Source organism: Chaetura pelagica, unplaced genomic scaffold (assembly GCF_000747805.2).
Source record: "Chaetura pelagica isolate M959 unplaced genomic scaffold, ChaPel_1.0 scaffold456, whole genome shotgun sequence".
Taxonomy (NCBI): domain Eukaryota; kingdom Metazoa; phylum Chordata; class Aves; order Apodiformes; family Apodidae; genus Chaetura; species Chaetura pelagica.
The window spans coordinates 1,572,542-1,582,608 of record NW_009953574.1 but is presented as its reverse complement, the minus strand read 5'-3'; positions in this window follow the sequence as shown (position 1 = coordinate 1,582,608).

The window sequence follows — 10,067 nt, the reverse complement described above, 5'->3', positions numbered from 1 at the left end:
CATTCACAGTCTGAGTGCAAGGATGTGTTGAGTGGGATTCTCTACAGTTCTGCTCTTATTTGATGTTGTTTGGTATTCTCATTAACAATTTGGATCACATATGCTGGTTAAATTGAAGGGAGCATGAGACCTGAGCCAACTACTGACCGGGTAGCAGATAATTACAATGCAAAACAAACTTGATAATTTCAAAAGCATTAAAATGGGATTCAGTAAATCCAGCAATGGATTTGACAGATGCAGGTTTATGCACTTCAACAGAAGCAACAATCAGCTGAACAAACACAGGATGGGACAGGACAGGCTGCTAGGGTAGCAGTTGTACAGAAAAGCTCTCTTGGGGTTACAGCCAGTCACCAGCTGAACGTGATTCAACAGCATCCTGTTCCTGCAAAAAAACTGTTGGTTTGGAATGTATGAACAGGAATGTGGTCTGTAAGATACATTATGGGGTCCTCCTTCCTCGTGTGATGGTAGGAGGCCTTTCTTGAACATGGTAGCCAGCTGTATGCACCACACTTCATGGAAAATGTGGGGCAGCTGGAGATAACCCAGAGAAAAGCCATGAGAGGGATGACAGGATGGAAGACTGAGCTTGTGCCAAGGTGGTGGGAGAGACATGTTTTCAAATCCATAAGAGGTAGCTACAAATAAGGAGGAAATAAGCACTTCCCCTCAGTGCTGCAGGTAGGGTAAGAAAAACAGATTACATTGCAGCAGGAGACATTTAGCTTAGATACCAGAATGGGCAGTGGGCCTTGACAGCAGGGAGAGTTAAACCCTGGAATATCTTTCCTAGGCAGGTTGTGGAACTGCTGGAATTTGAGAAGGGAAAAGTTAGGGGGCCTTTTTTGGGGCTGGTGCCAACATAGGGTGCCTTATGTCCCTCCCAGCTTCTAGTTTGTAGGCTGTCCTCCTGCATTTTCACACAGAGGTATTTTCCAAGGGCTGTGGAGAAGTGTTCTGGAGCAAAACACTGCCCTGGCAGAGCTGAGCTTGACCTCAAGGCTCACAGCCACGTGTTTCCTTTCACATATTTTCTTATAAATAGCACTTGTGGTAGAACTGCCATCCCTGGGGAGGCTGGCAGCTCTGGTGGAGTGACCCACAGCTGTGTGGCTCCTACAGGCTTCCCAGCACCATCCAGTCTCAGGCACCCTCCGCATTTCCATTTCAATTCTGGGGAGTACTTGAGCACTCCCAACTTTTTGAGTGAATGGGTCCCACAACTTGAATGTACATTTCTGTTGTGTAGGAATAAAGGAAGTGACACCAGGATTTTATGTGTGGGATGAGCACACACAGCTCCTTGATGCTTCTTAACTGCATGTGCACTGGGATGATGCAGGGTTTGGAGTGACTGATCTCTGACCCAATCTTTACAGAATTATCATGGCAGGAATCTTAAACTTTTATATAAATTTTTGCCAGAGACTGTCTCTTACTTTCATTAAACTGAATTCTCTGCTTCTGTTTTTTCTAAAACAACATTCCAGCCGAGAACAACCAGGACTAGTTCTGCCCTGCTCTTCAATCCCTGGAGAGACCTGCAGGTTGCTTGACACACACGTTCAATACCCCATTTCACACTGCTGGCCAAAAAAATGCCCTGTCCCCGTGCAAAGCTTCCCCTCCAGCTCCTGCCTGCCAGGGGAGGGTGTTGCAGAGCCTCGGGGCAGGATGAGGAGCACACACACTCCTGACCCTACACCAAAACCAGGCTGATGCTGTGCAAGCAGCTCCACTGGGAACTTCCTCCTGGCACCCAGCCCTGCAGCTGCCAGGGAGATTTAAGCCTCGATACTTCCAAACCAAGTTAAACAAAGGCAGCAACGCTTTTAATCTTGCTACTCCCTGCTGGGTTGTATCAATTTTAGCTTCTTCCAGAGTGCAGGTAGCTTCCTCAGGATCTAAGTTCAATTTCTTTTTTCACTGAAGCCATGGTTCAGACTGATGCTGGCAGCCCCTGAGGTCTGCAAAGTTCAAAGCAGGGAGGAGGCCTTTAATCTAAAACCCAAATACTCGGGTGACACGTCCAAACAGAACTTTCCTGCAAAGTCAGAACTGCAGTAGCTGGGCAGGAAAAGGATTTTTAGCTCTCCAAATTGCTGTTAACTAAAAATCCTTAAACCCTGACGTGACGGTACAAAATTGGAAAGGCAGATCCTTAAATCAAACTAGTTTAAAAAGAATAAACAGTAGACATGAGACTGAATGACCAAAGTGCTTCATTCAGGCATTGAAGCCTACAAGATACTTGGTTTTGCCACATTTTCCAGTGATTTTTACCTACTTACTAGTGCCAACATTTTGCCCTAAAATAAATAATGTCACATTTTTCTGTATATTTTTACTACAAAGACTGATGTTTCAGTTTAATTATCAAGCTTCCCTGTTCTTTGTTCCAATGACTGATATTGATTAGACCTAACAGGGCTCACATTTACCTTTATAATGATTTCTGATTTGTAGCAGGAATGTTTTCTGAGGCAGTAATTAAATCTCTGGACAATTTTCAGCTGTTTCACACGAATCACTGAAAATGCAGTAATTTTGTATAGCTGGTTTTTCCCTCTCCGTTTTGTATTGTTGAATACTCTGCTTTTCTTTGCATCCTCTGCATCCAATTATCTGATTTGTGCAGCAATTAAACAGGACATCAGTGTCATTGTACTTTACATTCTTTTTAAACTCTCATCAATAGCAGGACCACACTAGTCTGTAAGTTTGTAATTTAAGATGAGCTTGGCAAGGGTTCAAAGAGACAGGAGCTCTAGTCTGTCTCACTTCCCCTTGGAAAGCATTTCTGATCCTGCCAAACAATATTTACACCAGAAGGGAACTGAGTTTTGGAAAAGTTTTCCAGACTGAGGAAACCCAAGCAACCTGAGACTTAGATAAGCCTTGGTGAATTAAAAAACTTGATCCTATCACTGTGTAAAACTTGTATTATCCCATCAGGTATCACAGATTTACAATCCAAGGTGTGGATTTCAGTTAACAGATAAAATTAAGAGCAGAGCTTCGGCAAAAACATGTATTTTTTCAGCACAATTGTATTGTCATCTGTGTTGAGCACTTTATGATACTTTGAATTTCTGCAATTATAGGCACACATGCTCTGTTCTGCAATTAACTGAACACACTATTTGCTAAATAGAGCCAGGGTCTGGAGCCAGAGAGGTTCAAAAAGCATCAAGCTTATTTCTTTTTCTGGGACCTCCAGCTTTCTAGCTGTCTGGAGAGTGGGTTCAGGTAAGGTCCTGTTTTCTCTGCCAGAAGAGAAGTTGTTTTCTCCCCTTGCTGTGGGGCCTGGCAGTCCTTTTAAGAACAGTTCTCCCATGTCCCATCCCTGTGTCATGGGGTTTTTCAAGGACAGATTTCACTGAAGGGGTTTTCCACTGGGTCAAGCAGGATCCTGGGAGGGTGACAGAGTACACAGGAATCCTAGCTCCTTGCTGCCTGGTCATTTATCTTGGGACACTATACATTTACTTATTTCCCCTCTTAAATATCAACTGAGTTCTAAAATCTCTGTTGTACTGAACTACCTGACTGTCCTCACCAGGCATCTCATCCAGGCTCACCCCCTTAACCCAAACCCAGATCCAGGATCTGGTGTTTGTTGCTCTTAGAACAGTTTTTAGTATTTGAGGATCTGAATGACAATTTTGTCACCTAGTACCATACAACTCAGGATGTCTTGCAAAGGAGAGAGGGGAGTCCTGACGTGCAGTTCCCTCCCAGCCTGCTCTGTGCTTCTGTCTCCACTTCCCTTGTAATCTGCCCAGAGAAGATTTCTGAGATACTTGAGCAGCTGCCAGGATCTGCATGAGGGGCAGGGCCTTGGCATGTGTGCTCTGCCACCTGATGCCCAGTCTGCATTGAGCCTGTGCCAGCTGGACCTGGCAGCCTCAGCCAGCACAGCCCTCCAACAGCCCCTTATCTGATGGGGTTGCTGCCTCCTGGCCTGTTGCTGGTCTTCCTCATTCTTCTCCCTGTTGCTGACACAGCCTTACCCCCTCCTGTTGCCTTCTCTCCAGTTTCTGTCTTCACACAACAGCCTGTTGGTGCAGTTTTTCCATGTTCCATCAACAGGTTCCAGATGTTTTTATTATTATTATTTTTTTAAACACTGAGTCTGGTTCACCTGTGTGTAGCTGTACAGACAGCTCTTTAAGTCTTCTACAGATGTTCAGAAATGCTTTGTGGGGTTTGCAGGCAAGTCCTGCACTCAGGTTTCTGGTGAAAGCAGATGAACCTGTTCATTCCTTAGAAAGCAACAGAGGAAGGGAGGGGGAACCCCACTTCTCTCCCTCACTGCCCCTTCCCTGGTGTGAAGACCTGCCAGCACCAGCCACCTGCATTTGGAATCATCGAGGTTTGTACAAACGAGCTTTCAGCTCAGCTCTCCTGGGCTGAAGTCCTGCTGCAGGTCCCCTTGGTTTCTGGCTAGCACACTTTCATCTAGGCATTGACTGGAAAGACAGAGGATGTGTCTAAAGAAGTTGTTGGCTAAAATAAGCTGTTTGACTTCAGCCAGAGCACTTCCCATGCATGGCCCATCTCCCAGAAGTACTTTTATGCCTGTGTAGTCCTAGAAGTTTGCCCATGCATGGCCCATCTCCCAGAAGTACTTTTTTGCCTGTGTAGTCCTAGAAGTTGCACGTGCATGTTGCAATGGGAACATCTGTCCACTCCTGTGCTCCCCGAGACCATTTGAGTTCAAGTAGGCAGCACATTAAGGTGGTTGCCACCAGTCACATTAATTTTGGTGGGGTTTGCACTGAAGTGTGTCACAAAGAAGCTTCTGGGTCTCCCAGTCACCTTGTTGATGAACATGCTGCTGCATGAGAGGAGCAGGAGAGTTCTTACTGGCAATGAGAAAATGTACTTCTCACAAATGCTGCTTGGGGAAGGAAAGAATCTGATTTTCATAACTGATCTTGGCTCTGCTCTTCCTTCTGCTTTGCTTTTGGGAGGGATTGCTGGGGACCTCAGGTGGCTGCTTCAGTGGGAGAAGAGCAATGCGTGCAGCCAAAGGAGATGGGTGGGAGGAGAAAAGGAGATCAGCCTGGGCTTTGTGGTGTCCTTGCACCAGGCTTTGAGGTCCACGTGACAGTGTCTCTAATGAAAGCTGGTGGTTCTTCTGGTGTGGCAGCAGTGATGCTGCAGCCAGTGGTTGGTCTAACAGCTCCGAAGGGTGTTCTGCAGCAAGCCCAGAGCTGTTGTCATGTTAAAAACAAACTCCTCTGTTTTTACCTTTTGCTGTGTGCAAAGTCAGCAACTCATCGGTCCTCACAGTTCAGTGAGTCGAGCTGAGCTCGAAAAACAGCTGCTGCAAACAAAAATCCAGACAAATAACTTCCTGGCAGTGACACTGCTCAGGCCTCAACCTTGTGTCAGGACAGGTTCAAACAAAACCAGTGTCCTTGGGGTGGGTCTCTGGATTCCAGGTGATATTCCAGGTGTGCCTTCCACCCTGTCTGTGTCACAGCTCTCCCATGCCTGGGGAGTAAGTTCCTTGGAGAGGGAGAAGAGCAGCAAGCCCCAGACCTCAGAGCTGTTGAGGTGGAAGGTGGGCACCCTGTGTTCAGTCACTGGCTTGGCCAACTCCAAGTCTTGGGTAACCCCCAGGTCACAGGGCCCCATGGCACAGGGCTGTGCCAGCCACTCTGTTTCAGGGACAGGCTCTGCCTTTGATTTCTGCCATTTTAAGATAATCCTTGTTTAAGTTTCTGCAGGCCCTTAGGCTAGCTGGACCTGGGCAGTGTGCTGGCACCCAGTAAATCCCATCAGGCAGGACTTTGGTGTGTGTGTAGGTCCAAGCAGAGCCAAGTGCCAGGCTCCCTGCTGAGTTGGGACAGACACTGTCTGCTCCTGCACTGGCACCGCTGGGATCATCACTCTGGATGGATATTTGCAAACAAAAGCCACCAAATGCCACAAATACCAGCCCAAAGTGAGGCCTTGTCTGCAGCAACCTGAGGCAGCAGTATCTTGTTGATACTTTGTGAAAAGCCAACCTGAGGGTTTTGTAGTAATTGTGTGATTCCTGTGACTTGGGACCATTCCTTGCACTACTGAACCACAAGCAACATGTCTGTGAATTCTCCACCCCCTTGAAAGCATTTTTCCTACAGAAGTTGTCAGAGGCAAAGATGTACACAAAAAAGGAAGTTACCTGCAGCTCCAGAGAAGCAGCACATTGGGTTAGAGGTTTCCCTTATTTTCATCTGGGTAAGTAAATGGTCATTTAGTAGCTGAGCACACTCATCTTCTGGGAATTCACAGTCTTGAAACCAGTAAGTAGCTAGACACCACTTGCTAAAATCCATGGAGACTTGTCACCACTGAGGATCACTTTGATGATTAATTTCTGCAAAAGTCAACAAGACAAAGAACAGGAATAACGTTTAAAAAGGTATTTTGCAACAAACACCACCTATTCCCTGTTTCTTAGGAAGGGTGTGTCACTTTTTACACGTTGTTTTGGTACATCTGCCATTTCAAATGAAGCTACAAAAATAACTTTAGGCTATTTAAATTACTAGTCAGAGTGAAGGGACTTCTCTGTAGCCACGATGAAGATGGGATGCTTGCATGCCAATTTCATGTTTTGGTGAATGCTGCAGATATCCCCTAATGAGATACTGCTTTTTTGCTGGTGTTTATCTCAGGATGGGGTTAATAGGCTTTCAGTCCTTCAGGGTTTTTTTCCCATTCTGTCTGCACAGACTAATGTCTGGTCACAAGTGAGTCCTGCTGGTCTCAGCTGTTAATCTGCTGAAAAAATCTTTGTGATCTTTGCTTTTCTACGAGGCTTGTCTTGTGAAAAAAAAAACCCAAACATAACAACAAAACACACACAAAAAACAGCAGCTAAATTCTGCTAATTCCCTGTGACTCACCCAGTAGCAAATGCAAAGGGGAGGAAAAAATTTGGGGAAGAGGGAGGATTGGTGAGTGGGTGGTGACTTGAAGATCTGACTCAGGACACACGGTTTCTAGTATTCCCAAAGGATGAAAAATCAGTATCACCAGGTACCCCCCCACTGGGGGCTACCTTACCAAGCTAGGTTTGAAAGAGTCTGTTAATAAAGTTACATACAACTGGTGTTGCCAGGGCATGGGTCACTGGGCCTGAGCACTGAGATATGCCTGACTGGCAATGGGGGACACTAATGAAATGAAATCAGGAATCTGCTCAGAGACAAAACATATTTATGACACTGTTTTTGCCTTCTAAAAAGCTATGCATAGCAAAGAAATCAGAAGGTTGGCTCTACCACCTTATGCATCATCTAGCCAGAAAAAGTGCAGCTCCCAGAGACCTCTAAGCAGGGTTGTTTGGGTTTTTATAATTTCACCCTGCCCTGTAAACCTTAGTATCTCCTGTACCAGCAAGAACAAAACTGGTCATCTACAAAATCTGCTGCTGATCTCAGCTAACTGACTTCCTGTAATATCAGCAAATATTTCTGCTTTTGTAAATCTGTTCTTCCCTCCATGATGGGGTGCCAGAGGGACCAGGCATGCTTTGGATCTCTGAATGTGCTGGTTGGCAGGAGGATCAGAGAAAGTGCTCACCCAGAAGGGCAAAACAAGACTAATGCTTTTGTCTGCTCAGGAAAAATGGCACAGAAGTCAAGCCAACCACTTTTGCATGCAATCTGAAGGGGGCTGCTGAGTGCTGCTTTTAATGTTAAAAACAGCAGTATCAGTCATTAATGAGAAAGGCCTTCAGTGACTAAAAAGCAGATCCTGAAATGTTTCTGTGGTAGAGAGGTCCCTCAACAGATACTGCCCAATCATGTCAGGCTCTCTCTGAACTTGAGAGGGCAGCTGCTGCTCTTCCCAGCCTGCTGGCAAGAGGCTGGCTGTGCCAGGATCCTGATATTAGGTAGCTGCAGGGTGTGTTTCCTCCTGCTGCCTGAAGCAATTTGATAAAGGCTCCTTTATCGCACTCCAGAGTTAACCCATCCAGCAGCTGAACACCTAGCTGCAACAATACCCACATTTGCTTAGTTAAAAATTGCTTACATTGGTTCTTTCATACAAAGAAACACTTAATTTTTTATTTTCTGAGCCAGCAGTAATAATGCTGGATGAATATCAGGAGTTGATTGCTACAGCTCTTTATGAATAAAGTTATTTTTAAGACTCATTATTCTTTTTTTTTTTTCAACACTAAATAATTATGCAGCATAAAATAAAACTTGGAGTCCACCCCTTAAGGGGGGAAAGCTGATACATTATTGTTTAAGCTGGAATATAAGAAACAACAAATTTGCATTTGTACTTCTGCATTGACCTTAACTCCTGACCTTCAGGAAAAGCTGACACTGTTGGGTTTTTTCCCCACTTTGAGACCATTGGAGTTATCCTGGTATTTCCATGCTTCCATACTATTTTACTTTATAATCAGTTTTTTCCCTCAGACCATTACAGACACAGACAGCATCTGGAGGCAAAGCTCAGCCTCACCTTCCATCAAATGGAGATGCACTTAATAAGTGCAGTTTCTACCCACCTGCGTGGGGAGGTGACAGGGGGTGCAGGGGATCTCTTTCACTTGTGTGTGGGAAAGTGGCACCTGCCTCTTTCCTTGGTGAAAAGTCATTCCTGACTCAGGCCTACTTTTAAAGCATATCAGCTCCCTGCTCTGCCAGATACGGAGCAGCAGGGTTCCCTGCACTGTGGCAGAGCCACGGGTGGGGCGCTAGCTGTGACAAAACTAACGCTACCAAGGGCAGTGGAGGACAAAAAATCCCACAATACTCCCTGCTCTGCCAGATACGGAGCAGCAGGGCTCCCTACACTGTGGCAGAGCCACGGGTGGGTGCTAGCTGTGACAAAACTAACGCTGCCAAGGGCAGTGGAGGACAAAAATCCGACAATGTGTTCAGATATTTGTGCACCCAGGGACCTGAGCCCTGCGAGCGAGCAGCTGGAGCCCTGCAGCATGAGATTTGGTTATCAGAATTGTCCTGACACGGAGCTGCCTGCCTTGATAGCTGCCAAGGTCACAGCAGGTGGCACTGCCCTGCGCAGGCCCTGAGGGCTGGCAGTGCCCAGCACCTCTGGGGATGGTCTGGTGGGCATTTAGAATCACAGAATCAAGATTGGAAGGGACCTTAAAGATCATCCAGTTCCAACCCCCCTGCCATGAGCAGGGAACCAGCAGCCCAGGCTGCACAAAACCTCATCTAACCTGGCCTTATAAACCTCTGGGGATGGGGACAGAATCATAGAATCACTAAGGTTTAATAATTTAGGTGCATTTTCCTCATGTTCTTACCTACCTGTGGCGGGGAGGGGGGGAAGCTGAATTTCCTCTGCGTGGGGAGAAAGAAAGAGACATGCTCCACCAAATCTTCACAGGAAGACCCCAAGTGATGCAGACAGTCCTTTTCCTTTCCTCCTTCAAGGTGCATGAAGCAGGGTGAAGGACAGACCTGCCTGGGTGATGGAGGAGCCTGGGCAGCACCCGGCAGGAGAGGGGTGTCCCCACTGTGCATGGGGGGTCTGTCCGTGGAGCCCCTCCAAGGACAGGGACACCCGTGGGAAGAGTGTACCCCGACCTTGGCTTGGGGATGACAGCAATTACACACTGTGTCCCCCTCAGGGATAGCAGTGACCTCCTCAGGGAGCAGGAGGGGAGAGGGGACATCCTCACACTGTCCTGGGGAGGGGAGATGAGGGGACATCCCCACGCTGTCCTGGGGAGATGAGGGGACATCCCCACACTGTCCTGGGGAGGGGAGATGAGGGGACATCCCCACACTGTCCTGGGGAGATGAGGGGACGTCCCCACACTGTCCTGGGGAGGGGAGATGAGGGGACATCCCCACGCTGTCCTGGGGAGATGAGGGGACATCCCCACACTGTCCTGGGGAGGGGAGATGAGGGGACATCCCCACGCTGTCCTGGGGAGATGAGGGGACGTCCCCACACTGTCCTGGGGAGGGGAGATGAGGGGACATCCCCACGCTGTCCTGGGGAGATGAGGGGACATCCCCACACTGTCCTGGGGAGATGAGGGGACATCCCCACACTGTCCTGGG